At 40.8% G+C, this 26,584-nt stretch overlaps 2 long non-coding RNA genes across 3 annotated transcripts in view; one reads left to right on the top strand and one right to left on the bottom strand.

Moving 5' to 3' along the window:
- Positions 1-714: 714 nt before the first annotated feature.
- Positions 715-26,584, bottom strand: part of LOC111944523 (uncharacterized) — a 46,809-nt gene continuing 20,939 nt past the window's right edge. The window contains exons 5-7 of one of the 2 annotated variants that reach the window (XR_015274164.1): positions 4,952-17,279; positions 4,239-4,369; positions 715-3,643 (exon numbers count right to left, since the gene is read on the bottom strand). This is a non-coding gene — a long non-coding RNA (uncharacterized LOC111944523). The remainder of the gene's footprint in view (positions 3,644-4,238; positions 4,370-4,951; positions 17,280-26,584) is intronic. The other variant, XR_015274163.1, reaches the window with a different exon arrangement.
- Positions 17,273-26,584, top strand: part of LOC147651635 (uncharacterized) — an 18,861-nt gene continuing 9,549 nt past the window's right edge. Inside the window, exon 1 of the long non-coding RNA XR_015274165.1 lies at positions 17,273-26,391. This is a non-coding gene — a long non-coding RNA (uncharacterized LOC147651635). The remainder of the gene's footprint in view (positions 26,392-26,584) is intronic.

Raw genomic sequence — 26,584 nt, 5'->3', positions numbered from 1 at the left:
GATTATTTTATTTCATAGAATCATAGTATCAATTATTTTACCAGCTGCTTCTTTTAATCCCATAGATTTGGCTATAGATCCACTTGTATAACTTCTACACGGTGCTACCAGAAGCATCCATGGTTTTACCCTGGCTGCCCTTATTGTGTAATAAAAATATGTGATCACTCAAAATTCCATGTGTATGTAAATGGCCCTTATAAATGCTGGTTTTAAGGAGTTTCCCGTGGTATTTCATATGCAATTGTCTTCAAGTCAGTCGAATATCAGAACCTCTCTGCCTCACCTTCCATCTTCCTGCTCTCCAAAGCATTGCCACATGCTGGGTAATTGAGAAGGTATTAGTAAATAATTATGAATGCCCTTTTGTGCCAGCACTTTTCCTGGTTTTTATTTTTTTATTTGAAGAATAGTACAGGTACACTATGAAGGAATGATAATGTTCATCTGGTATTTTTGGCATAAACAGAAAACGTGACTTAAGGCTTTCTGATAAATTCTATAAAATGGATTTCTTGAGCAGAATAATGTGTTATCTATGGGTATTTACCCATGAAAGTAGAGACTAAAATTCTGATTAGACATGTATCTTTTCCAATATATTTCTATCAGTGCACTGATTTGGCAAATATTTAGACCCAAAGGTCAGGGCTGTTCATAAGTCCCACTGACTTGAAAGTTGAATGTCTGCCCAAGATTAAACACAAAGAGGAATGTTTTCCTAAATCAATTTATTTAAGTCTGTATGTAAGTTCTCTGTTCAATCAGGGCCTAAAGTCAGCAACATATCAGGAAAGACAATGAATTTGGGTCAAATATGTGTATTAACAGCCAAAACATACAATGAGACGAATAACATAATTATTACTTGGATTTGGACCAAGATCCTTAAATGTACAAGTTAACCAGATTTTTTAAATTTAATTTCTTTTGAAGCTCTTAGCTTAAATCTAAATGGTGAGATATACGTTTACCTATACACACTGGGATGGCCCCTCCTTGTCTTCTGCTCTGCATTTGGATCTGCTTCCTGGAGAAGTCACAATATTAGCAGGAAAGGCAGTGCCTGCTTGAGTTTATCTGCTAGGATGGTACAGAATATATACCTAAACTCCAGGACTGGGAAGGGCTCTGGACTTCACAAGCTTGGGGCTGAAATCTTTTGTTTTCTGCAGTGTCTTCAAACTGAAGTTTATTTTGAGTTTCTGTATAAAGCAAGTAGAAAGTCATCTGAACAAACACAGGAGATTATGAATCTGGCAGAGCACAATGTAGATCAAAATGGTTTTAATCATTACTCCCTGTTTTAATTACTACTTGACACATTATCTCTATTGTCCCTCTACAAGTCTGTCTTTTGAATGAAATATTAAAGGCGAGTTACAGCTGAAAATATATGCAGTCTAGAAAGAAAATGGCTTTGAACTATTTGAAATGATTTATTGTCCACATTTCTTTATGAATATTTATTTGCCATAGTGAAAGCAATTCAATAAAGAGAAAACATGAGGACCAGTTAACTGAACATTTGCATACTCTAACAGTTAAAAAAAGGGAAAGAAAAATAGTATGCTGCATTAGAATGGTGTTAATGTTTGGTTTTCCTGTTTCCTGTAGTTCATTAATATGCAAGATTCAGATCCTGAAGAGGAGATACAAAAATAGCCTACAAGTAAGTATCCCCAGCCTTTATATATTCCCATTCAGAAGGAAATAAACATGTTTGTTAAGGGATTTTCAAGACCGGGGTGGAGACTATAATTTTTCCTTCCATACTGCTTCAGGTAGCTGGCTGTAAATCATGCTTTTTGCAACAATCATATATAATCTGAGTCCTCATCCTGTCAGAGGTCCCTCATTCCCTGGCACTCCTCAGAGGAGCAGCAGGCATACCGGGCTATCAAAATGAGACATGCTGATTATTTTAGTGTTTAAGCATGTCTATGTACACCAAAACCAAGACCACACACAGAGATGCTTCTTTCCTTCAATCCTCAGTGGAGGAACAGAGTTTTTCATGGTGTGCACTCTCATTTCTCCCTGCTTGAATTAATTTCATCGACCAAAAAGCACTATGTGTTAGACTTGGAATGAACTTTGTTCTTCAGAGCTTCTTAGTGATATTCTGATACCCAGACACAGATGGGGCCTTGACAGATTTTGTACTGATTTTCATGATTCCTTTTCTCTCTCTCTATTTTTTTTTTTTTTTTTTTTTTTTTAAAGCAGGACTGCTGCTGGAGAATTCACATGCAAATGGAGATGTTCACTGGCACTGTTTCACAAGGAGGCTTGGTTGGTTGGTTTTTAGAACTGATAAACTGAAGAGTATATCAAAGAGTATTTGGAAAAGGATAATCCTAATATATAATAGTTCTTTAGAAGGGTGATTACAGTAGTAAAACACAGACTTTGGACAAATACAGAATTCTCTATGCATCAATATTCCATTCTTCTGAGCAAGAATGATAATAGTACTATTTATTTATAGTAATAATTATCATTATTCTCTACCTGAAAGCTAGCTGTGAGGCTAGATCATTAATATTTTCAAATTATTTCACAGTCCTTAACTAGAATTTTCCCTGAGAGTACTAAATATAATAATTTTCTCTTTATGCCTATTTCATTTTCCTTTGGAAAAAACACACTTAATGTGTTTTTCTCTTAACATTTGTCTACATAAGACATTTTAAAATTCCAGCTGTTGAGCTTTGCTAGAAGTTAATGACAGGAAAATTTGACATTATTTTATTTATTGTTTATTTCTTCCTCTTTTGTCAGTCTTTTACCCCCACATAGATATCTCAATATCAGTATCATCTGGGAGCTTGTTACTGCATGTACAAATAGAGAGGTTGAGACCTACATTTGCTGTTTATTTCCTTGCCTGAATTTGGAATTGACAAGTAACCACACACTGGTTCTCTGAAGTCAGAGCTCTCTTGATGTACCACTTTAAATGTATTTTGTGTACAGGGAGTTTAAGTTGCACACAGTTAGATCCTACTCCATAGTACATGCCTGGATTTATTTGTAGATATCTCAAATGTTTTTTTCTTCCGCAGTTTAGCAGGTTCTGCATTTATGGGCAAATGTATATCAGTTACTCACAACTGAAGATACCCAGATCAATTTTCTCTAGTTGTTATCTGTTGGATAGCTAGACTTTAATGGCTGAAATCTACATCTACCAACATAAAAGCCACAGGATATGACACTGGTATCTTGTGGTTCCAATCAGCCTCCTGGTATTATAGTAGTACTTTTATTTAACTGTGTTTCTACTGAGTTCAGCATGCTCTGCCGCACTGGCTGTTTTGCATAGCATCTGCACTGTATATTGTGATAATTGAAAACTCAATACAGCCCGGAGGCACTAGCACAACAGGACAGGAGCGGGCTGGGGCATAACTCAAAAGAATAAGGCAGGCAGGCAGCAGCAAGCAGAGCCAGCCCCAACACATCTCCAGCAGCATCAAGCTGGGTCAGGTGTCCAGCAGCTGGGGGTCCCATGGCGTGGGGCAGCTCTGGGAGCAGCAAAGGCCCAGTCCCATCCAGCCTGGGATGTCCCTCCATCTGCCATCGCTGGGCTGTCATCTGGGAGCACAGACAGAGGACGTCGGCAGAGTCCGAGGCTCACCTGGAAAATTACAGGGACAGATCAAAACCAGATTCATGGCCATGCACTCCACTGACAGTTCCCATCCTGTGCATGCCCTTCCCAGGGTGGTTCCTGTTCCTAAAATGTCATCTAGGCATTAGCAGAGAATTACTCTGATATTTTTCCTAGTGTTTCAGAAGTGTAACATATATAAACAGATGTAACTTTCTATTTGAATGCTCATAATTAGAATTAAAACAAATTATTTAAATGGCTGGAGTAAGCCACAGCATTTCTTTCTATTAGCCTATGTAGAAAGAAAAAATTGCCTGGAGTGTAAAAAGGAGAAAAGAAGAAATAATGACAAAACAACTTGTGGCACAAAGAAGATAAATATTTCTTGCCTGTCCTCTTGGCTCTGTCTATGAAGATTTTGTCCAACAACCTCAGCCAAAACTATTTAGTGAGTGATTTGTGTGTCTGGCTGATGGAAGGCCCAGTTGTCTCAGGGGCAGCTTTGCAGGGTTTCCAGGAAGCAGACAAGTAGGTCTCTGCAGTGGGAGTCACGAGCTTTTCATTTCAGTAGCACACCTGAGCTGAAGGGATGATTCGAAGGAGTTAGATGTGGCCCTACCTTGTAGCAGCACCCCCAGAAAGTTGCTGATGTTAGATTGTCTCCACAGACTGAAGATCAACAGCTTTCCTTGCATCATTTGGCGAGGAAGGAAGGAAGGTGGACTACTCCAGGAAACTTAGGCTGTAGGGCTGTAAAAGTGAGAGAGGTTGAAACATTCCACCCATAGGGGTTCTTCCTTTAAAGTATATATAAGTATATACAAGACTAAACCACCCAGTATGTCTTTATAAGCACACTTAAAACCACCCTGAGGAGCAGATCACACCAGTTCCTGCCCTCCCTGGCATTCTGGCCTTGCTCTCCATTCTGCCCCAGTTTTCCAGCCGCAGCAGTTCAGCTCCCAGCCTCCTGCCCAAGGGCAGGGAAATGCCCTGCCCAGCCCCTGCAGGACACCCACACCATGTCACAGGGCTTCACCCACCACGGGCTCTGTGCCACCTCTTATCCCCAAGCTCTGCTCTCCAAACACCAGTGCCTCTGAGGCACAGGTACAGTGGGTACAAGTGCCAGTCTGGGTATGTGTTCATGTTTTCACCTCCAAAGTTTCTGCTTGAAGTGCGGCCTTTTAGGGCTCTCTTTGGTCTCTGCATTAGGGGTGTGATTATGTATATTTCCTGCTCATGGCATAGTGTTAGTTAATAATTATTTCTTAAGTTCTTTTAAATTGTCTGGCAGTAGCATCTATTATTTTGCACTGACTCTTCTCTTACCTTTTTCTTCTTCTATTTAGTATAAGAAGTCATCGGTGGTGAGCTGATTATAAGAAACTAATTTACATCATCAGTTCAGTAGTAGGACATAGTTCTTAAATCATCTAAGATAAATACTTTTAATTAAGCAAATGTCCTACTCAATTCACTGTGGACAATCCCATTATAATGGATATTACTTCTGCATGCTAAATCTTAATCTTCATCAATACTGAATGCACAACGCAAAACCATTATAAAAAAAAAAAAAAGTAGGCTTACTGTAATATTGCAATTTTGAAGCTGCCAGCTTTTATATTCATTAATATGATGACAACAGACTCCCGGCTAACAAATTTTACTACAGATCAGAATTTTTATCAGATATGTATATGAGATCAAATCTATGCTGGCCTATTATTTGCAGTTTTTATTAAAAAGTTAAATTGGGATTATTATAAACTCTCCTTGGATTCCTTAATAAAAAAAAGAAATTAAAGTTAAAATCAAATGAGATTTCCTGGAAGCATTTTAAAAGGCTGCAACAGCAGTAAAGTCAGCAGGCACCCCACAGCACAAGGAAGTATTTACCGACCAGAAGATGAATGTCTTTTCACCAAGAGTTTAACGGGTTTACTTTATATAGATTTTTGAGACACAGAGAGAGAAGAAAGCAAGAAAAACTCCAAACCAATGCTTTCCTAATTTAAGACGTCATATTACTTCCTGATCAAAGCTTTCAAATTCTGATGTAAATTGACTTCTTATTCTTGTGACCAAAGTCTCCTCTCTTTTCCCCCCTCCCTCCATCTGTTCAGGCTTGGATTTGGAAGTCCCTACTCCAGAGGAATAAAGCCTGATCCCTATTGCTTCAGTTATGGTGTTGAAACCCATTAATATTTCTCTGGCAGGTACCCTGACCCTGGTGCCCTTGAACATGCTCAAAAAAACATAGGGTATTCCTGAGCCTTTGTCCCTGAGAGGATTACCAGGGTTGCCCTGGAGCCAGCCTGAAGGTGCTTTAATAGGTAATAGGGGTGGGCTTCACAGCTGACTTCAAGTTTGCCTCAGGCTGCCCCTGCTCAGAAATACAGATGCAGCCCTTGAAATTAGGGGGTAAAGTGTAGACTCTGTGTATGAGTTAGAGTGGGAATCCTCAGAATCTCGTGGAGGATATCTCCAAATATATCCTTTCCTCACCAGGACAGGTGTCCCAATTGAGGGTACATGGTCTGGAGACATGTGCTGCTTCTGCCACTGACTTCTCTGACCTAGAGAGTTATTTGTCTCTCCCTCTCTCTTTCTTTCCTCTCTAGCCTCTCTTGTGCCTTATAAATTGTCTGAAGGAGAGACTGCAGAACTCTGTGTGGTTTTGCTGTGCTTAGCCAAGTAGGTCCCAGTCTCAGTTGGGTCCTGTGGCTATATCATGGTAAAAGTAAATAAACAGGCAATAGTGGTAACAACAGTTATCTTTTTTGTGTGTGAACAATAGGTTCCTAATGGAGGAGAAGCCTCTTCTCTGAGTTTTTTTATCTGCAAGTTAAAGTCTCTCTTTCCTCACTCAGCTGGAGAAGATACCACTTTTGTAAATCAGACAAAACTTATCACGTAAAGTGGAACACATCTTTGATTATACTGAATATTATCCCATCTGTAATTTACCCTTGCTGCTGCAAAGGACACAACATGATTAAGGTAAGAAATGATAGACTGAACATTATGTGTCAGGATGGTAAAAGATTTTTCCTATCTAAATAGGAAAGAATCATAAAATCCAGTGCAAATACACAAGAAACTGTCTTAACAGATGATAGACAAGCCACCCTGCTGTTGCCTTATTTTGTATCCCTTGCTCAGATTGCTGTGGATGCAGCAATCCTGTAGCCTACAATATTTTTTTTTTTTAGAAACTACGAACTGTCATGATTTTTTAATGATGTGAGTATCCTTCCTCCATAAGTTCATATGTACTGTTACCTGCTCAGTCTGTCATCTCTTCTGCATCTCCCTGGGTGAGTCCAGATCCTGCCAGTGACACTTCTCAAATTGTAGATCTGTGCAGAGCATTTCCCCATAGCTGTTAAAAGCTGTTACTTTACTTAATGACAGTGTTTAGCAGTACCAGCCATCACTCACTATCTGGTATACACCAGATACTCTGCTCAGGGGCAGAGGGGGCATTATGCTGATTTTACAGAGCAGAGAAACAAGGTGTTGCATTTGGCAGCAATTAGTCTGGAACATGAGAACAGGAGAAGGACCAACACACCTTCAGCTCGCATTTTATTCTTTAGTGTGTTACTCCTTTTGCTTCCTCCAGTATTCCCAGTTGCACCCTGCCCTCCTAACAGGATTTCAGAGAATGATCACAGTAGAGCCAAGTGCTTTTGCAATAACACGTTCAGATACTGCAGCAAACAATGTAACTTTCCTAATTTTAAAGTGTGACTTTGCCATGTATGGTGCTTAGTAACTTCTACCATATCTCTGATGATTTCTGGGTCTGCTGCCACTCCCATGATACATTCCTAGCCAAATTAGCATGTGATATTTTGTGCTCGTACTGCAGTGGTAAGGTCTGTTTGCTGTTTCCATATAGATGTATTTTTGACAGGAAGAGCAATTCTATAGGCCCATGATGAAAAGCCCATCAATTGAATTTGTACCTCATTACCATGGCAACAATATAATGCTAATGAAATTGTGACTGTTGAACTTGTTTTATGGAACTCCACAAAATGGGCTTCATAAAATGAGAAACCTTGTTGATTAGTAAATGTTTTAAAACGTGTTGAAAACCTGAGAAACACATGTGCTGTGACTAATTAATCATCCTCATTTAAGATAATATATTGCTCTTTGTATAAGGATAGAATAGTGCTCTCAAAAAATAAAATTTTATGGTAAATCTCTGTTTCTCCAGGTTTTAATATGCACCACAGAAAGACTCGCTCACCTCAGTCCCCTGGTTCACTGGGTCAGTGTGCATAGGTGTGTATTGAGTCATGCAGTTTTTGACACTTATTTAATCTCTCTCAGAATCTGTAAAATTTACTGCTACTGCAGCTGCAATAAACACCTTTCTGCAAGAAAAATGTGGCTTAGTTTATATAAAATTATTCCACAAAAACATATCCTTTTAGATTGTGCCTTACACAGAGAAGGGCTGGTAGTAGGAATGCACTCTTCACTTCCCACCTCCCTTCTTCTTGCCCATTTGGCAGTTTACTGTCATACAGACTCCCAGCACAGAGAGCCACCCCAGCTCTCTTTCCTCAGGACAGCAGCTCTTGCTGAAGGCAGGGTTTGATATGGTGCCTACTTTTAAACAAAAAAAATATGATGAGCACTTGAATTTCCTGGTCATTCATGTCTCTGGACAGGCTTCTGGGGAGGTGCCTCACCTTTAAGTGTCTGGGGCTTCAGTGCCAAGGTTTCTACAGCAGGATTTAATTTTTAGATAGATAATAGGCAATATTCCTCTTTGTTTTCACCTTGGGAATAACAGAGTGTCTCAGCCTATGGAGTCCATCTCCTAATTTGCCAGGTAAATCAGAACAGAAGTTGTGCCAGCAAGCATTGAGCTCAGTGTGCTTTCACCGTGTGGTGTTGTCTAGGTATTTAGTAGAGACAACAGGGGGAATACTGCTCATTTTAGTGAGGTCCTGATCTACATGGCACAGAAGTCAGCAGAAATCTTCACAACATTAGATTTAATGGGCTTTAAATCAGGGCTTTCAAGGACTGTTTCTGAAAGCTCCATGTTTGATCCTATTTGGAAAAGGAAGCTCTGTCTAACATTTCATTATTTCCATGGTTTTTGGGAAAGCAACACACTGAATTTCTGAGTTGATAGAAATATAATGTAATGTAATTTCCCTTAATATATATTTTGCACTGGCTGACAGTTTTATTAAGCAGAAGCAATAATCATCATTATTCAGTGTAATAACCATCTCATTAGAAATGGTCTAATTTTCCCTAATTTTAATTTACCTCTCCGACTAAGCTGTTCTAAAATTACTGAGGTGCCTACAGTTCAGTTTCATAAGACTTCAGCAGAAACCTAAGTCTTCAGAAAGCAACTTCTGACTTATTGCTGCTAAAATAGTGATACGCCAGACCTTTGTAAGAGAAAAGGAAGTACAGAAAATCCAGGTTAGAAAATTGCTATATCACTTTTTATTTCCTTACTGTCTTCTAAGTAGCACTTTCTGCAAACATTTTGCACAATGATAAATTGTACAGTTGCCTTCAAGCCTTGCATCCTTTAATAAAGGACCTGGCTACAGGTCACACCAGAGATTCCTGGTAAGGGGAAGCTGACAAGCAGAACTATTTCTTGGAGAAACAGAGAAGGAGATGAAGACACTGATCAAGTTTCATTATCATCCAATGAAAATAGGATGTAAACTGTGACATCCAGGCAGATTATATATGTCAGGCAAGCAGATGTGAGCAGAAAAATGTAGATGCTAAACCTTACCTAATAGGCTTACTCTGTGGATTATTCTCAATGAGCAAGGCTATATTAAGTGTGGCCTTGTATGTAGCTATAGTTAGTATACAGGATATAAGAAACATAAGTGAATCTGGAGACATTCCCAGCTGTGCTGAAGTTAATGCTCTTTGATATAGTTTGGAGCATCCTAAAAGCACTTTGAGTGTCATATACTTCTACAGACATCATAAGTAGCATTAGGGCATTTATATAGCTTTAGTTCCAAGATTTCAAAGGGCATTCTGTATTCTCTAAAAGTGTGCTCAAAAAATTCTATACTCAAACAGCACTTGTGCATGCAAACTGCTGTAGCAGTTTAGCTACTTGATTTGGTTGAGCCAGTTCTGAAAACACATTTATCAAAAGCATTTTGTTGCAATCACAGTGATAAGTAACCTCAAATGAACAAGGAAGCACTTTGCAGGTTATATTATGAAATAGACAAATTGTCTAAAGGTTTTGTTTATCATCAGATGTTATTCTATGTAGTTCCAAGTAATAAAAAATAACTTCTTTTTGTTTGCTGGGCGTGTTTTAATGTTCCCCTAAAATAACACAGAAAAGGCAGTGTCTTTTGTGGAAGCACTCTACTTATGAAATCTTTTCTCTTTGAAATTCTGAGCGTTTTCCAGCTGTAGTATTCTTTGCTCAGCCATAAGAACACAAAGTACAGCAGGGAAAAGCATTACACTATTATCCCAAGATAATTTGATAGTCCGTAAATCTATTTTCCTGCTTGTGGCTCCAGATATTATGCTCTCATTTGAAGTAATGATTTGCAGTTATTTATACAATTCAAGTTAGTCCACATTGGTTTCACCCTGAACATTTTACCTGCATGGTACAAACATGGCTTATTTGTAGATTGTGCAAGCTAGACTAGATGATTTTTGCAATCCACACTCGATCAGCAGTGCAATGGGATGCCTACTGTAGACAGCCAGCTCCTGCAGGAAGTGGTGCAGTGACTCACTGGCAGCTGTCTCCTGCCCACGTCAGTGGTATCACAGCCATGCATCAGCAGGAGTCTTCTGGACATGTTGAATTCTAAGTTCTGACATAAAACCATAGCTCTGATCTGATGTGGTCAGTAAATAGAGCATGACACTTTCCAGAAGTACTTACCCTGTTTTTCTCTTTTGGCTTCTGTGTGGGATGTGAAAACTCACCTTGAATTCCTCTTGCATTTCTGGAGTTTACCATACCATTCCCCCCAAAGCTGGAAACGAGTGGTCCAGTGCTAAGTGGATTGCTGTTTTACCCCCGATGCACCCACATTTCAGCGTTACATTGTTTGTTTGTAGAATTCACAATGTTAGTGAGTGTGGACACAAGGCTTTAGTTTTGCACAGGCTCAGAGTTCACCTCCCTTACTCTCACTTGGGAGCCTGTGCTGGGATGGGATTTACTAGGTGATGGTAATTTAGTGTTGGCTCGTGACTGGTCAGCAATGGATGGAGCACTCTGTGGTGATGGCAAGAACAAAGTCTCATTTGAATCCCTGGTGATCCTCCTCTGGGAACCCGGGGTGAATTCAGAGGAGCCATGCACTGGTACCTTCCATTGAGCTGCCTGCTCTCCGTGGGCATCAAAATTCCCAGCAACACAAAAGCATAAAATATGGTTTCCACTGTCATACATTCCTGAGTATCACCCTGGTTCATATTTGATATTGGGGAAAATATTAATGTCAAGGGAGTGAATTACAGAAGGGTGCAGTTCTGAGTTGGGGCAGTCAGCAGCCAGGCCAGGAACTTCCACCTCTGCCTACCTGCTTCCCTTATCCTCAGCTGAAATGGCCCCCCAGAAGGTGTCTGAGTGAAGTGTGAAAGATACTGTTCAAATAAAGCAAAGGGGGACAGTAAATATTAAGAAATTATTGTGTCTCTTTGTCTCATCTGTTCATGGTGTCTTGGATACTGTGACAATTCAGTCAGATTGTTTTAAAAAAATAATTCCAAAAACCCCAAACAAATATTTAAAATTCTTCTGTTTTGCTGAAAATCTTTAAAATCTTTTATTTTGAGAGAAAAATGAATACCAACATGTCTTTCCAGGACAGTGTCATTTAAGAACCGCAGCACTTTAAAAAGTGCAAGAATCCCAGTTTACCATCCTGATGCCAGTTTATGATAACATTTATGACATTAATATAATGGATTATGACCTTTCTTGGCTTGTCTGACTGACATTTATTAATATATAACACAGTACTTATCACCTTGGTCCTTCCATAATAATAATCCCTTCAACTTTCTGAGCTGTGTCATCAAAATATGTACTCATAAGTGTTGATCTCATCTCTGGGAGAGTAGCACTAGGAGCTCCTTTTGAGCTTTATGTCACCTAAAATCTAGAGTGAAATTGAAGACCAATTGCAGAAAAATACCCTGTCTCTAACTTTATCACACAGTCTGCATAATGGCCCTTATGATTTTAAATGATTCACTGAGTCCTGTCAAAATGCTGTGCCTTTCTGTGGTGGAAGTTATTGAAGTTCAGAAATGCCATTATTCTGTACAACTGGAGCAATCTTGAGGAAATACACAATAGATGGTGTGCTACACTTACTTACCTTGACCTTCCTATTTTTTTATTTTTTTTTTCTCTTTAATCTCCTCAGGATAGACAGAATAAAATATATTTTTCTTCAATATTTAGAGTGTGAATTTGCTGTGCAACTTGTACCTGCTTTCCTCATGCCCATTTTTACTAAGCAGGGTGTCAAGATAATCTTTTTAGATTAGAAATTTCACATGAATTGTATGTAATAGGTGAAAGAGGAAAGTGAAAATTTTTTATGTTTCCAAGAATTGACCACTTATCAAATACTAATTTGGGTAAGGGGTTGCTCTGAAATCCTGGGTTAGATACCAAGGCCTGTCACAATCCTGCTCTATAACTGTTCCTTCCCTGTTTGCACTGGGCCTCCCAGTGTGCTCAGTGAGCGCCGAGAAGTTCCCTACCATCCTCTGAGCATGGCACTCAGGCTGGGGCTGTTGCCGTGGCAAGAAAAAGATGCTCATGCCTCATGGTCAGGTCTGCTACAACAAGCATTCAACATACAACAAGCAGATCATTCAACTCTATTCAAACGAGGCTGGGAATTGTGTGAGGCGCCTCACAGCAGCAAAGCGGGAACGGGAGCGGGAGCTTGGAGCATGGAGGTGACGCCTGCATCTCCCTGAAACGTGGCAGGCTGTGAGCACAGCCACAACAGCATGCGGTCTGCACAGAGTACAGACCTTCTCATGCATGTAAGGATCCTTCAAACAATAAATATTTAAAAGAAATATTATGTCTTTAAGCCGGCTGAACAATTCCATATGCCTTAGAGTCACACAGAGGTAGGACATTCCCACTCACCATGGGGCTCTGCTTCCACAGCCACAGGCCTGTCTCTGCCAGGAGGGCTGAGGCTCTCCAGCCCTCACTGCTTCCCTGGGGCTACGCACCACTGTCATTCTGGCACAAACATCCCATCTACAGGAATGTCAAGTTCAAGCAAGGACAAGCCTCCAGCGCTGCGAGGCAGCCCTGGCACAAATCTGTGACTACGCTGATACCTCTGTCTTCTCCCCAGTATTTTGTCAAGAATGTGACATGCTAACTTTTTTTTTTGTTCCTAATTATTTTTTTAAAATCAACCAGCACTGTGACAGGGTAGCTGCATGCAAGGCAGGAGTACTGCTGTTCTGTGGGCAGAACAGAGGTGCTCTGGTGCTCAGCTGTCACCTACAAAGCTGCCTTCAACATTCTGAATGAAAATGGATCATCAGCAACATATCCTGGGCTGGCTTTTCAGGCTGGGTGCTGATGAGCAGCCATTTCTATCCCTGGGCCTGGTGATTAGTTTTATTCAGCTGAGAGACAAGTACTTGGACATTTGTCACTGTTTCTTTGAAAAATGTGTGCATGTTTTCCTGGGCTATCAAATGGGACATATGGGAGCTGGATTCCATCTTTCATTAGATCTTGGAAATTGTGTCCTCCTGAGGCAATTAATTAGCATGATGTTCTTGGCTGATAATGTTTGATTTCAGATTTCAGCAGCAACAGATTTGGCAACACAGATTTTGTAAGGATGGTTTAAGTTTAATGGTTTAGATTATTAGCTGTGACCTCCACACAGCTCTCTTCAACCCCTCAGTTTTTTCAGAGTTCCCTTAGGTGTGCAAATCCCATGGTTTCTGTCCATGTCTTAGCTCTGTCTTTGAAATTATATATAACAGCACTTTCCTGCTTCACAGGACATGTGCAGGACAGATTGCACCTCAGCAGAGGCCAGGCAGTGCCCCTGCAATCCTCTGCCACCCCAGCTCCATGATGGAGAAGATGCTCTGCAAAGCTTTTCTTTGATCCTTCCACAGTTTAAGGCAAAATAATTTACAGTAGAAATGTGTCAAATGAACACATTTCTATTTGTTTACTTTCAGTTTTCCCAGTGTAGATAACTCTAGGCTGTACACACCTTTACCTTTGGAAAGGACATGTGGAAAAAGGCTAAATGAGCTATTTGATGTAGGCTCATAGGTAAGGTGTAGCCCCTCAGCTGGTGTCTTCCATGTGTGATCATTTCCAAACCATACCCTTCTGAAATCAATGTGATATACAGCAAAACCACACATTTCTAACCTATGAATACAATCCAGAGATTGGATAATCTAGACTTTTTGCTTTGGTTTTATTACCTCAATTATATTCATGATCTTATATAACAATTCATGGCTAGAAAGCAGTGTTACAACTAAAAAAAAAAAGTTATGCCTTTCTCAAAGGGAGACCCAAGCAAAATACAAAATATCTATCAAGTACAGTAGATAACACATCCTCCAGGAGGAAGAACACATGCTTTTCTTTAGTATCCTCTACACAATAACAGAAGGCTGAATTTTCCAGGGCAATGGACACGACGAGCCTATTTCAGAACACCAAAATGCTGGTGACATTTTATAGATACATTTGTTAGTACTGTTACGAATAAGTTGTGTGTGTAGGGGCTCACTTAAGTGATCATTACTATGTGTGATTTGAACTCACAAAAGGCATTTCACAAACCTGCTTGAAACAGATGTGCTTCTACCCTGCATTTAAAATAGAGTTAGTCCATGGTGTTAATTTAGGTAACCTTTGCAGTCACGAATATACAGTCATGTGTATAATCACACACTTTGTAAGCATGTATGAAAGGCATTAGACAGAAGAAAACAATGAAGATAAGAAGAATATATCACTAAACAGTGTCTGCAATGTTTGATATTCCTTCCAGATACCTCATTCACATTTAAATTGAGTGAGAAAACACAAAACATTAAATGTAGTATTGCCTGTTTTCACTTGATTCAAACACTCTGAGATTGAACTTTGTTTTCATACCTGCCAGACAAACTTCCATTAATTAAAACTAACAAAAATACAAACAGGATAGCTGAATAACTTGAAGCTGAATGTATCCTATATATCCAATTTACTCATGCCATGCTTTTTTAAACTTTCTGCTACTACCCTTATTCTTCCCATGTTATTTTGTTGCAGTGCTTTTTCAGAATCCCTTATTCTTCCCATCAGTTCAAGATCCATTTCCACACCCAGCATTCACCTCCAATGATCTGACTTTCAAACCGTGTCTTTTGCAGACCACCAGGAAGGAATTTGCAGAACACTGGGTGAAAGACAATTATTGTGCAACTAATAAGGCAGGTTGCAATACCATTAAAATTCTGACTTCAGCTTTAAAATGCCTTGAAATCTGAACTGCAGCTCTGCATCCCAAGTTGCACAATTGCACTTAAGTACTGCCAATGATGCTGTGCAATCACAGGCTGCTGCAGCAGCTGACCCACACAGGCACTTTGGACCACTATAGCTTTTTGCTCAGGCTCCTGGTGGCCTGATCACCATTAAGGTTGCAGAAGAAAGCACCAAGCTAAAAGCTTAAGCTCTGCATTACTCTGCTAGTTTTACTTCAGGCCCTCACATACCACTGTCTTTGAAACCACAGGACCTCCCTCCCCATTCAAATATTTAGTTTTGGCCTCAATTTACACTTGCCCTGAAATTATTATCAGATGACAAGGGCAAAGTATAATGCCTAAAAAGTGAATATTTCATCCATCAGTTTCAAAAATTGAGGAGAAAACGTATATTCCATACTCTTCTTTTAAATCACTGATTTGAAAGCATTTGGTGAGTGGTTATCACATCTATTTGATGGGACCAAGAATTTTCAGTTGATGCATGGTTGGTGTGATGGAACTTAAGATCTGCTGTGTGGATGGAAGTATAAGTTTGAAAATTAAGATCCAAAGAAGCTGCATGAGAAAAATCCTTATGATTAAAAATTGAAGAACATTGATCTACGTTATTGACTGACAATGGTAAATCTTTCATTTTACAGGAAAGCTGCTTTCTAATTTGTACACAAAAATCTTCAAAACCATTGGCTCTTTTCTGTACAAGTTTTAAAAATATATTTAACTGGCATGAATATTTTTTGCATGTTGATTATGAGGTTATACTAAGCAATACCAGCATAAAAAAAAAAGAAAAAAAAAGAAAAAAAACCCCATATATTACAGTGGAATTGCTTACAGAGCCAACAGCCAGCCTGAAGGGAGCTGCCCTTATGACAAATGTCCATGCATGATGTAAACCTCCTTTTCAGTGATGGTGTAGTAATTTCCATTGCAAGTGGGTATTACATTTTTAATTGATTCCTAGCAGCAAAGTCTGTAACCTTCACTGATACGTGTCCATTTCACAAGGTTATTGACTTTTGACATATCTTGTTAGATGTGATGATGAGACAGATTTATTTTTTGCGCAGATTGATGTCTATTGATATTACATTAGTTCATCAAGGTTACAAATCGCACTGCATTTACACTACATTTCACATTTTCTGTATAATGACAAGAGGTTTATAATATTCACTCTGGGACATATAAAGTGCCTTCCACCCATCCCTTGGATAAATAATTTAAGAAATTGTTGGGAAATCATACCTAATTAGTAGGATTTGCACTCAATAAGTGCCCTTTGATTTAAATTGTATTTGTATTTTGATAGGTATTGATTTTAGGAGTAGGAGAAATGAATAATACATTTTGCATTTCTCCACTGTTCACAGCAATAATCTGACAGAAATAATGGAGGAACACTCCTGGAAGTGGCCTCTTTGGGGACCTGAGTGCCTTTCCCTAGAAAGCCCACGGGACAGTTAAAGGCACTCCTGTGTGGAATAGCCTGATCCCTTTTTCTCCCATTGATCTGCTGCATAATCCTGGACAAATCACTCAGCCTCTCAAAGCCTCTCCTTCTCCATCAGCAAAATGGAAACAGAATGGTTCCTCATCAGTTCGCAGATGGCCACAAGACATACGGAGAGAAGCAACAGCCACATCCCGGTGGGTACTATGCATATACATATATCTATATATACATATCCTAACTGGCACTGCCACGTGGAGCACGGAGCCAGCAAGTGAGGCTGTCCCATAGCAGGACCACGGTGTCACCACAGACCTCTGAGAGCAGCGTGGTGGAGCTGGGCAGCACACAAAGAGCACAGCCTGCCAGCCTCCTTCTGCACTCAGCTCTGCCAGCAGGAATGTTCTGGTCGGTTTGGCTACTCGCTTTCCTGGGTGAATTGATACAAAACTAATTTGGTTTCCTTTGGATGCTAATCCCTCAGAGTGAGGGGGGAACGAGGTGAAGTTGTACCATGCAGATAAGCTGGGTAACAGGCTGGTATCTTCCCGAGGCAGTGCAGCTCAGCGTGCAGGTAGGCAAGGGTGCTTGCATGAGTGGCCAGGGTTGAGGAACACAGACAGACAAAACATCCCTGAGCTGAAAACAAATCAGAATATATAGGTATTTACAAACACCGATTTCCAACACTTAGCAGCTGTAACAAATGCAGACTTTATGAGATAACCATAATTATAGAAAAGCTTTATTTTTGGTTTGGTTTTCTTTCACCCAGGATGCCAGCTCCGATTTGAAAGGAAAACCATAGGCTCAACTGTGCAACACAATAAACCATGGCATCAAAGCAAGCATCAAAGTGGCCCCTCGGCTGCTGGCAAACAGTACAGTCATAAGAAAAGAGACAATGAAAATACAATAAGTAGAAATAGCGCTTTTTCCCCATAACATAAACACCATAGACATTCTTTTAATACAAAGAGAAGCAGGATCCAATGTGACAGCTTTATATTTGCCAAGTATCTTGGGAGGACTGTAAAATACATCCTCCCCAAACCAAGCCAAAGGAGCAGAACGAGCCAAGATGTTCTCGTCAGAACAAAGACGTCCCTTTTCTTAGGTCTCAGACAGTTAGCAGGATTAATTTTGCTTTTTGTTTATTTAATCATCATCTCTGTTGCATGCTAGCTTCAGCAAGATGTGCCAAAATATCTATTAGTGCCTGTCTATATAGGTGCAGTCCTCTGCACCAAAATCACTTTATGTTTTCAAATAACAGAAATTATATCTAAGACATTTTTTTTAATATATAACTTAAAAAGAGATTCTTAAGTAGACAACTGAGAGCCAGGACTGTGCAACTCTGAAGCAGAGGAATTGATGTCACATGGAAGAGCAGATAACTGGTATGTGTTTGTATCCTCAGCCTCTCACAAGGGGAGATTTCAATAATGTGTAGTGGGTTTCTTTGTGATACTTTTCCTTCTCTTTTTTTTCAGTTATTATTTTACATTCTTTTAGAACTATCACCTCTTCTGTAAGCCCTATATTCATATAATCATTAGTGACATGCAACTTTTCTGTCTTGCCCTTCCACTTTCATGCAAATTTAGAGAAATTGAAGCCTGAAAACCCACAGCTGAGGTGCACAGGAGCAAACAGCTGAAAGCATAAAAATGGGGCTGCTCAAATGTATTTTTACCCTTCTCTCATTAAAGTTTTTGGAGAATTTTTGTGGGAGCCTTAGCCAGTAAAACAGCACCCATCACTTTTAGGTTCCCAAGCAGCAGGGGCACAGGGGAGAGAAAATATCAGATACACACAGTCTTTCTTCTTATGCCTGCTGTGCCCTCCCAGATGCAGTAATTCACCCTCTTTGTATCTTTTCATAAAAGACAAGCAATATTAATTATCCTGAAGTATTTTTAAAGAAGATGAATATTGGAGAAGTTCTTACTTATTTCACAAGACATTCTGCTTTCCATGTAAAATGTAATGATTTTCCATGTAAAATTAATGATTGTAATAAGTTTCATTTTAAGGCAGATCCCTCCTGGGTAACCTCTCTAGTAAAGCCTGATTCCAGGTGAAGCCAACATGAGAACCATATTTGTTTTTATGAATGCTGAAATGGTCCATGAATCTCAAATAGTATTGCACCCTCTGTTTTATAAATATTTTATGTGTTTTTCTTCAGTAAATACATATATTTTGCTTTTTGAATCTCAGGGCCCCTTTTGAGCTGTGTGGCTCTTAGAATGTTAATAGAGAAGTAGCAACATGAAACTGAAAATAAATGCTTTTAACAAACAGGGAAAGTCTATATTTCATCAAGGAAAGTGTGGTTTAAAATAAAACAGACTCCTGCAATGTCTAAATCCTGCATATTTTTTGCAGAGCATGCCACAGCTATTGACATGCTGTTGGTTTTATATGTCCCAGGATGCATGAATTATTACTGTCATTTGACATTTTATATTCCTAGTTCCATAGCCTATAGCAACACTTACCGTCAGCTGTGGCAGACTATAGCAGACCTCTGGCAATGCCTCTTATTGATCAAGCACTGCTCACTGTTTGCCTGCTCAGTAATGCAAAGACATCCTAATTCTCTAAGACAGAAAACCCACAAGTTCCTGCATTTGGGATTTCTAGTCCTTTCAAGAGACCCAAGACACGAAACACAGATTACAGATACCTTCTCCCCCACTGGGAGGCAAACTGAGTTATCTCACAAGCTTTAGGTACTACAAAAGAAAGCACATTGCGTGGCAATACTAAAGAGAAAAGCAGGATGCTAAGGGAATGGTGCTAATCTAACTGGTTATGAAGGGCACCTCAGGAATGAGAGAAGTGTTCTGCTGAGAGCCAGTGGACTTGTGCTGCCAGCTTTATTAACTTCTTTAGAAAGGACCTATACAAAGTAATACAGCAAAAAATTATGTCAAAGGTGCTTGTGCTTACAATTTGAATAAAGATAAATTTGCCCAGCGCTTACTTAGGTGAAATTCCCCCAAGACAGCAAGAGCCTGAGTTCATGTAAATCATAAAACAGAAATTGCAGATCGCAGGGCAGCAGAACATACTGTGACTGACCATATAAAGACCCGGCGCAGCAGTGCCTGGTTTCTGGGCCTAGCAAGCACACCCCCAACACCCTTGGGAGTCAAAGGAAATATGGCCTACTCTTGGCATGGAGTATTACCTGTCAGGTAATGCAGCTCACCACAGCAGCATATCAGCCTCAGCCCCCGCCTCAAGGAGCTGGTTTATCACCTGCCCCCTTCTCCCAGTCCACGCTCTTCCCCCCTCTGATCTGCCTCTCCTCCTTCCAGGGAGCAGCCGTGGCCCCAGCGTGGCTGCCCAGCACAGCCCTCTGTCTGGAGCGGGTCAGCAGGGAACAGAGGCTGCGGCCACCTGCTGCCCAAGGGGCTCCTCAGTGAGCCACCCAAGTGGGAGCACGATGGCCAAGCCCTGACAGTGGTAGGCTCCATGGCCATGTGCCCTTCCCACCCCAGCAGGGCACGGGGGCAGCCAGGAGCCAGCTCTGACCCACACCTGGGACCTCTGCCAAAGTCGTGACAAAGCCAAGGTAAGGGACATGCTTAGCTTGGCTAGCCTGAATCACCAGAGAATTTATGCGAGACCATCTTGGCTTTTGCCAAGACTTCACAGCTGCCCTTCCTCAGGGTCTAGTCCCTGGGGAGTATCCTGGCCCTCTGCCCTGGGCCCTACACAGGCCTCGGCTCACACTCAGGGCACCAGTGCATATTCCCAGCACATATTCCCAGGGCTAGCTGCTCAAACATCCCAGGAACAGCCCACCCACCTTTGCTTGGCTAAGGAGAGGCTTTGATGTGATGCTTGTGTGGTGAGTGTCCATCCAACAGTACCCTATCCAGGGCATTGTGAAGCCCCATTTGGGGAGAGGGCCTGAGGGCCTTCCTTGGTTCTGGGGACTCATCAGACCCAACTCTCAGGGTGATCCAGATGTTGAATCTGACCCCTGCAGCCATCAGATTGTGGCTTTACTCCTCACTTTGGCTGCAGAGACAGTGGCTGCAGTGCCCTCCTGGCATGCTCTGCTGGTCCTCAGGAAAGGGCTTTTCCTGCAGCTTTTGCTTTTTGTCCCACACCTTTGAGCACAAGAGTAAGCCTGAAGCATGGCAAAGGAGTTTTCTGCTTGCATTGAACCTTTCTGTTAATTCTCTCCCGCTGTTTGATCCTTTTGCTTCCTTTGCCTGTCCCACCAGTGTTACTCTGACACGAGGAGCCCCCAGCATGTTTTTTTTTCCTTGTTCAATCTCTTAGAAAGCATCAAGTCATGATCCATTTCCTCCAAACACTGACTGCATCTGCTGCCTTAGCACAATGATGGAGTTGCTTATACAGTCCAAACTTGCTGCAATGAAAAGCCACACCTTTTCAATTTATCCAGTGAGTTTTTATGAACACTTGAAATACAGCAGCACAGCTCTGCACCCGTAACATCTTCAGAGCCACTTAACAGCACAGCCAGAGAGCACGATTCCAGTTGAGCTCAGCTGAACACAGAAGGTGACTTCTGGAGCTGGAGCACTTCATCACTGAGGTAAGACAGGCTGGTGAGGCAGGCAGCATTTGACTTGCAAAGCCTCTTTCTTTGACATCCTAAGAGGGCAGCACGGCTGCACATGAGTTAAACCCTTGCCAGCAAACAAAAACATTTTGCTTTGCCAAAACCTTACAATGGTGATTTTGTTCCTGCCTTTTGATGGCATCAGATTTAAGTGACAGATCCTGTCAGCTCCTCAGCCAGCCTGAAGAGAGCTGGTTGATGACAAAGACCATTGGCATTCATGCAGTCCCACCTCCTTGAATGCACAGTTCCTCTTTGGCAGACTTCTCCCAGGGAGAAGCAAGTTTTCTGCCTCGCCCCTGGAAAAGATGGAAGGTGCAAACTCCAGCAGGCTAAATGCTGCTCTTCTCTGCATCATGAGGCTCAGCCCACTGGCTTCACATTCCTGTGATCAAATATGGCAAAGCAAACATCTGTAACATGCAAACAAACCCCCAAATTCAGACACCTGGTCATAACAAGGACAGGGAGGATGTTTGTGCTGCAGTTCATCCTCGCTAGGGTGGGAAGAGCTGCATTCCAAGCAGGACAGCCGGAGAGACTGTTACAGGCACTACTGGGACAGGACCTCCACAGGAGTGGCACAGGGCCAAAAGCAGCCTTTGATGCTTCATGGCAGTGCAGTATGTATGTAGGTATTTAGGTTTAGAAATATACACACACACATGCTCACCTACACATCATATGTATGTATAGGTGTATGTATATGTGCATGTGATGGTATCCTACATTTTCGGTGCATTTTTCAGCATATCATGTGCATCTGTGCAAAAAGATCACAGCTCCTGTGGATAATTTATCAGCTGAAATGGGAATTTAACAACCATCCAGATCCTTACTTTGGAGTCTTTCAGGGTTTTTTTTCAATTTGGGAAGATCTAATTTTGACTTATTGACATCAGTGCACTTTACTGAGTGAGAAGGACTAACTCCTACCATGGTTTCCTCTGAACCATCATATGAAGAAGCAGAATTATTCCGTTTATGCAAACACAAAATGTAGCAGTTTTAATAAGATCAAATGCCTTTAAATAAAATACTTCATATAATTTGATTTATTTGTAGTCTTGCTTCTAAGATTAAAAATATCTACTGTCTTCCCACGATCAATAATCCAATTTTTAAGGGGCTGTTACTTTCATTATAAACATATAAAAGCAATCCAAGCTACTAAAACCCTGTACACAGACACATTGTAAAAGCCAAACTACTTTTCACCCAGCAGGCAAAAAAAGAGACATAAACAGGTCTGAATTGTTGCAGGCATAAATATTTTAGACAGACTAGAAAAACCTTTGGGAATTTGAGACCATAATTAAGCCCCTTAGCAGACCATTCAGTAAACCCCAGCCTGAAGGACCCTGTGGTGGGTCCCAGTCATGGAGTGACACACTGAAAGGGTGTAAAAAGCAGCACATCCACTTCAGCCAGGGGCTGTTCACCTGCCACTGAACAGGTCACAAAGTCAACAATGGCTTCATAAGTGTGCCATATTCCCTGCTCCTGTGTGCCACATGGTGTGCTTCAGCTGACAGAAGAAAACAGAGAAGACATATTTCTCCTTTGTCTGCAGCCAGCTGGGCTTTCTGCCTCTCTGTTTCTACCTCTTTCTGCCCACCTCCTTCATCCCTCATCCAAGCTCTGTGAGTTTCCTATTATTCCAGACATTTAATCAATTTGTGTTAAACTATTACTGTTGTAGATGCTCTTTCTGTCTTCCTACTGCTCAGTAGGAAGTAGACTTAGTGGTGCCACCCGAACTAATGAAAGTTTATTTAAGACCAGCTCAAACCCACTAAAAATTAAAAAAATTAAAAAGCTTGATCCCACAGACCTGTACTCAAGCCTTCAAACTCCAGCCTGGATTGATCACTGTGGCATCCAAGAAAGTGCTCTTGGCAGACCCCACACTGTCTCAGACACATCTTTACATACATTATTTGCATTAAACAGATCATTATCACTGCACCAAACTACCTTCTGGCCTCATCACATGTTAAAGTTTCAGGACGTGCTTGGGACTGCTCTGCATTGCTGATATCTGTGAAGGTGCCATCCACAGTCACTCCGAGCCAGCCACTGCAGTCAGGCTCACGCAGCAACTTGGAAGTACAACAGTATTTTTAACATCCCAGAAACAGTTACTACTTCATCTCTGTTTATGGCTTTCCTGTAATATTCTTTTTATTCTTTGGTTTGTACAAAGCACTGTGTCTAGAACGTAAACTCTGGCTGCTCAAATCAGATGGGTTATTCCTGCTCAGTGAGGAAAGCCTGGACTTCTTCTTAAGCATGATTTTTAAATTGCACTGATGATGAGGAAAGCAAAGCACAAATTGCGATCAGAGCATTTATCAGATCTCTACTCTTTGTTTGAGGGTAGGCGATGTTTCTGATTACCAGAGGACAAGTGTGCTGCTCTCTCCAAAACACAAAATAAAGATTTACAGAAGATATGCTCTTAGCAGAATTCATTCTCAACAGGTTGGAAATGCTAAGCCAAACTCTTTCAAATCTTATCTTAACCTGGCTTTTATGAAGGCTGAATATCATTGACAAGTCTGCTTTTACTATCAGCAGTAGGACAAAACTTCTCAGGTTGCACTTTCACAAGGGCACTATTAGTTTACTCATTATTGAAGTTTATTGGGCTTTGGCTTTTTATAAGGCAGCAGCAAGTAATTGCAAGGAACACATGTTTTCATTGTCCTCATCTGTAATTGTAAGAGGGTACAATAAGAGCAGAGACAGACACCTTACAAAATAATCTTTGGACTTTGATAAGGATGTATTGATTTCAGTCATCTGGTTATTACTGAATCTTTATATGAAATCACTTTATATGATTATATGATATATTTTATTTTGAATACTTAGCTCCTCTAAATCACAAGCACTGATTTTTTTTTTCTTTTTGTCAGTGGCAAGAAACATCAGCTAGCTCTCCTCTTAGGAAAAAAAATATATAAAAAGAGGACCTACAGCCCAGTGTGTGGCTAGATAGGACATTACTTCATCTTTTGTCACGGTTTGGTAAACAGTAAACCTGCTGAGATTTAGCTGGGAACTGGAGCTTACTCATGTTCCTTGCAGACCTCAGGCCAGCTGAACGTGGATGAACATCAGACAGTGCCTGTGACCAGCAGCAGCTCATTAGGGCAGCCATGGGGCACACGAGCCCCCACAATCTCCTGCTTTTCATTCCCTTGTCTCCTTTTTTTCCCCATTTCTTCTCTTTGTCTGCTATTTCCAGTCACTGCTTTCTGCCCTGTTCCTCCTCTCTTTTCCCTTTGCTCAGGTGTTCTGTCCCGCTCCTCTGCTCCCTTCAGGAGAGGAGAAGTGGGTAATGCTGTAATTTAGTGCTTATTTCTTACCTAGCTGGGATAAGCAGCAAAAAAAGTAAGGAAACAACCAGTATCTTGTTTGGAAAATGTCACAGGTCCTTTTGGACCCTGATTCAATCCCTACAAAAAAAATAAAAAATCCATTGCAATTTTTAATAGGCATCAGATCACAACTCAAGGTACCACTGCTTAAATGCAATAATGAGTCAGCTCGTTCTAGAAGCTGCCGCATACGGAAAACATTACGCCGGTTATTCATGAACAATTCTACAAAATTAATCACAACCATTATTTGGTGAGCTCTGTCACATCAACTTTGCCATTATTCAATCCCCTTGTTTTTACATACCTATTCAAACCCTGGAAATAAAGACATCTATTAACTTAGGCACATCTTTCTGTACATTTGTAAAATGCAGTAAACTCTGGGTTTTCTGCCTTAAGTCAGACAAAGGACAAGGCAATAAGAGCTAACAAGAGTTCTCACAAAAACATTAGAGAGACTATAGTGCTACTATCACTTTTTTAATATGAGATAGGGTTCTACACCTCAGATTTAATGCACACAGAATAGTTGCAAGTACAATGGCATTTGGATAACAACGTTTAGAAACATGAAATTACAAGTGTACTGACAGGCTTCCTTATAGCACAGAAGCTGCTGCTCTTTGTCCCCCACATCCCCTGTGTCAGAAGCAGCCCAATACTAATAAATCTCAAATACACTTTTGAGATTCATAGCAAGGGCTGCAATACCAGGGTGGAATTATAAACATGTCTTAATATTGTTTCTGCGTCATGCTAGAGCACAGACACAGAAGGAAAGGTCTCCTTGCCCTGTTACTGGGCATCATAAATGAAAATACCTTCCTTCCTCTGCCTGGGATGTGATCCCTGATATGTGCAGTTCTAGATGGATGTGAAGGGGGAGGGTCCCCAACTCTTGCTGGAGCAGCTCTGGGCAGAACTGCGTGGCTCTTGTGACCAGTAGAGATGGAGCAAACATGCAGTGCCTTCTTCTAGCTCATTTGGGCAACCAAAGATCTTTTTAGGACACTTACTGTAAGTATTTATGAGTATTTATGTAAGGTAGCAGCAGGGCTTCAAAATCTGGCAGTGCCTAGAATTCACAGGCCTCAAATCTGCTACACAATTAAGATCTGGGGTTAGATTTCTTTTTAGGCATTTACATAACTTCAGAAAGTGCTTTGCTCAGAGCTGTCAGTCAGAGAGGTTCAGCATAATTTCTAAAACATTAGGGAGTTTCACACCCAATGTACAGCAATCTGTTTGGATCCGAAAACTAGAACATGCTGTAGTAAACATTTTTTTTCCTGATCTCATTTCATGTAATTGGGCAGGAAAACAGAGGGATCAGAGGCTTGAATCCTGCCTGGAAGAACAGCAATGGGCAGGGAGGGTGCTGCATGGGTCACAGAACTGGATTGTGACTCCTCAGCTCATCAGACCAATTCCCTCTACCTTTCTTCACCCCCTTCGCAATCTGATGTCCCCAGCTTGTCATTGAGCAGCAAGTTAACCCAGAGAACTTCAGAGATTTGTTTAATGCAACAAAAGCTTTTGTCTTGTGAATATCAGGCTTAAATAGTTTAATGGATATATACACTCTGGAAATCATACTCAGTCTTCCAGAGCTTTAGAGTAGCTCCTTGGAATCCATCAGTAGAAAGGTTGGAAGTTCCTAAAGAGAGAGGTACTTAGCTGCACTTTCTTTGACCAAGACTCCTCTCTCTTATGATTTCCAGTGAGTTCCTGCTCTCATATTCTAAAGGTAACAGCAAATTTCTGGGAAAGAAAAAAATCACTAAACTTTTAAGATTGTATTAGTGTAAATAACATAAGTATAAATATTCACCATAGAAAATAATTTCCTGGCTTCCTCAGTTTCCTTCCATGGAAACCCTCTTACACCACACGGTGCTTTATGTATATGCAAGAGAAAAAACATCCAAGGTGGAGAGCCC

Source organism: Cyanistes caeruleus, chromosome 9, assembly GCF_971803275.1.
Source record: "Cyanistes caeruleus chromosome 9, bCyaCae1.hap1.1, whole genome shotgun sequence".
NCBI lineage: Eukaryota > Metazoa > Chordata > Aves > Passeriformes > Paridae > Cyanistes > Cyanistes caeruleus.
Note: the sequence above shows the minus strand (reverse complement) of the source record. Positions and strands in the feature narration are given on the sequence as shown.